Source organism: Arachis hypogaea, chromosome 15, assembly GCF_003086295.3.
Source record: "Arachis hypogaea cultivar Tifrunner chromosome 15, arahy.Tifrunner.gnm2.J5K5, whole genome shotgun sequence".
Classification (NCBI taxonomy): domain Eukaryota; kingdom Viridiplantae; phylum Streptophyta; class Magnoliopsida; order Fabales; family Fabaceae; genus Arachis; species Arachis hypogaea.
Genome location: NC_092050.1, coordinates 8,284,802 through 8,288,524, shown reverse-complemented (window position 1 = coordinate 8,288,524; position 3,723 = coordinate 8,284,802). Strand labels below are relative to the sequence as shown.

At 35.5% G+C, this 3,723-nt stretch overlaps 1 pseudogene; it reads left to right on the top strand.

The window, feature by feature from the left end:
- Positions 1-390: 390 nt before the first annotated feature.
- Positions 391-1,651, top strand: LOC112747820 (O-fucosyltransferase 8-like; annotated as a pseudogene).
- Positions 1,652-3,723: the final 2,072 nt, after the last annotated feature.

The following is a 3,723-nucleotide window of genomic DNA, read 5'->3' as shown; positions in this document are numbered from 1 at the left end:
TTTGTTGTGTCTTATTATGACTTGCTTGTATGTTGAATTGAATCTTTTACTTTTACTATTAGTTTATGAATGTATTAAAGTGATTACGAGTTGATGTTTTGATTAAGAATTAATTATGTGGCTAAGAGATGGTTAATATGACTAGTTTTATATTTAGAATTTGTTTTGAGTTTAGAAATTTTAAAAGAGGTAATTATTTAAAGTAAAACCAAGAGAATTTTCAAAAAATTTGATAAAAATATAGTTGAATTTGTTAAATTTGATAAAACTAGGGATTTGAAAACTATCATAGTTGAATTTGTTGTCGTAAATTATGATTTGAGATGAATTTGTTGTCTTATGTTGAATTGTTGCTGAACATATCATTGAGCTTTAATTTTGAAAGGAAGAATGGAGATATACCCCAAGTGAGTTAAATACTTCTGCAATAAATAATTCATGTCAATGCTATTTCCTGTGCTTGCCAAATTGGTTTTGTTGAGAAACAGTTGTTGAGTTTATTTGCATGTTTCGAGCAAATGCAATTTCCATGCTTTGAAGTTTGTTCTGAAAATTCAAGAAGTTGGTGCGCTATTGGTAAGAAGGATTAGAAAGCATAGTGCTTCGCGAAGCATGTTAGACACTCAGTTGCTAGGGAAGTTCATTGACAAGAAGAAAGATCATGATTTTGCCAAAGGGTCAATCAAGTATCTTGCACTGCACTTGAGATTTGAAGTTGATATGGTTGCCTATTCCCTTTGTGAGTTTGGAGGTGGTGAGAGTGAGAGAAGGAAACTTCAAGCCTATAGAGAAAGCCATTTTCCTCTTCTTGTTGAGCGCTTGAAGAATTCAACAAGGTATGATTGTTTCTGCAATATGCTTTTTAAAAAATTGTTTTGATACATGCCCTTGTATTGTGACATATATATATATATATATATATATATATATATATATATATATATATATATATATATATATATATATATATATATATATATACTACTGATTGATGTTGTAGCCCTATATCTCCAATGGTTTTGAGGAAAATGGGAAGATGTCCATTGACACCAGAAGAAGCATCACTTGTGCTAGCAGGCCTTGGTTTTAAGCGCGGAACCTACGTTTACTTGGCTGGTTCTGGTATTTATGGAGCAGATTCAAGAATGAATCCCTTCACCAGGCTCTATCCCAATGTTATTACAAAGGAAGATTTCCTTGCTCGGTTGCTCCCAATGAACTTGAACCTTTTAAGAAATTTTCTTCTCAGGTAATAAATATTCATGTTAATAATTTTCAAATTCAGTTGAAGCATGATTACTAATACTTAACCATGAAGGTTTGATGTTAATGCAGCTTAGCTTGCTGCTTTGGACTTTATTGCATGTGCAACTGCTGATGTATTTTCCATGACAGACTCTGGTAGCCAAATCTCAACAATGGTGTTTGGATTCAAAAGCTACTATGGTGGCGATCATGTTCCCATTTTGAGGCCTAACAAGAAGAGGCTGGCAGCAATCTTGTGGCAGAATGGTACCATAGGATGGAACAGTTTTGAAGAAAGAGTAAAGAGAAGATGATCCAGGAAGGTCAGAAAGTTACAATGAGGAAGTTTGGTAAAATCATTTACAGACAGTCAAGGTCTCCCGAGTGCATGCATAGACAACCTTAACACCATCAATCAACACACTCACGCACCCATTATATAATATTAGACTAAGACCAGCCCAATGCATATGGAGCTGAATTACTTATACTATATAGTAGTATAGATCTAAAAATGTTATTACTTATAACTTAATTTATATATAATTTTATTGATTTTATTGATATGTTAGTTGGTTACTTTAATCACAACTTATCTTAATTGTTGATTATTATTTTTTATTTTTAGATTTATTTTGTGATTATCATCATTTTGGGATGTGATTATGCTTTAAAAAATAAAATTAAATCTCATAAAACAAAATAGGCTATGGTCACGGTAAAAACCATGACCATAGATAAGGCTATGGTCACGGTTTTAAGGTGGGGTGACCATAGATAAGTCACCGTGACCATAGATAAGGCTATGATCACGGTTTTAAGGAGGGGTAACCATAGAGGCTATGGTCACGAATAGGACTATGGTCACGGTTTTAAAGTGGGGTGACTATAGAGGTTATAGTCACGGTGAAAATGGTGAGCATAGATAGGACTATGGTCACAGTTTTAAGTGGGGTGACCATAGAGCTATGGTCACGATTTTAAGGAGGGGTAACCATAGAGTCTATGGTCATGGTGAAAACCATGACCATAAATAAGGTTATGGTCACTGTTTTAAGGAAGGGTGACTATAGAGGCTACCGTGACCATAGATAAGGCTATGGTCACAATTTTTACGCGTGACCATAGATTAACCTATGGTTACGGTGAAAAAACGTGGCCTAAAGTGTCAGAATTTAAAAATTGAAACCGTGACCATAGATAAAAAAACCGTGACCATAGATCCAAAACCGTGACTATAGATCTATGGTCACCCTTTTTACTAGCTATGGTCACGATTTTTTACCATAACCATAGGCCTTTTTTTTTGTAGTATAATCAATATTGAGAGATGTTCAGATGTAATAATCTGTAAATAAAAAATAAAAAAATATTAATGGGTTTATAAATTGTAAGACCCATAATTTTCAAAAAAATATTATTATGAGTTAATTTCAATTTATTTTAAAAATTATTTTATTAGAAGTAATTAAATCAAATTTTGACAATTAAATTAAAAATTTTACTTAATCTTATAATTATTGAATAATTTTATATATTTAAATTATACAACTTAACAGTTAAAAAAGAATAAGAATTTCATACGATTTAGTTAAATAATTGAAATTTTAAAATTTAATACTCTAATTTTTATAGACAGAGAAAATTAATTATATTATTTCTAATTTTAAATTAGAATACCTAATTAAATGTTAATTAGCAAATTGATAATTAAATAATATTTCTAAAGTAATTTTAATGATTAAATTAAATTTAAAATTAATAAAACATATCCTAATTTGATTAAAATTATTAAAGACAAATTTTCTTAAATTAAATACAAACCCTAATTTTAACCAAATTAACCCTAACCCCCTAAATTAACTCTAGCCGCCATTCACTTTTGCTTTCCTAAGCTAACCTACAGCAGAAAGAAGCAGAAAGAAACAAAAGAAAGGGAAAGAAAGAAGAAGGGGGGCACGGAAGGAAGGGAAAGCTGAGAACAAGAGGGGGAAGGAAAGGGGACGGCGTCGGTGGGGCTGGAAGCCGCCGTCGCCGTCGAGTCATTGAGAGGGAGAGAGAGAGGCTGCGATTGGAAAGACAGAGAGAGGCCGCCTCGCTCTTGCTGTCGCCGCCGCCGTCGCCCTCATCCCGAATCACTATCGCCGCCGTCGCGGGGGAAGACCAGAGCTTCTGGTAGCCGCTGTCGAAGCAGAGTCGCGGAGAGAAAGAGCCCACGGGTGAGAGAGCGAGCGTCGCAGCAGCCACCCTCATCGACGTCCATGCATCGCCTCTGCTGCTCCTGTCCGCGACGCCAACTTCCACCGCCGTCGCATCTCTCTTCACTACCGCCAACAAGAACGCGCACGAGGAGCAGACGCATAGAAGGAGGAAGACGGAGGGAGAAGAAGGCGGCGCTGCTCACGTTGCTGTGCCCAATCGCCGTCCGCGAAGCCGCCGCTGTCGTTCAGACTGTCGGAGACCACAACTGAAGCCTCT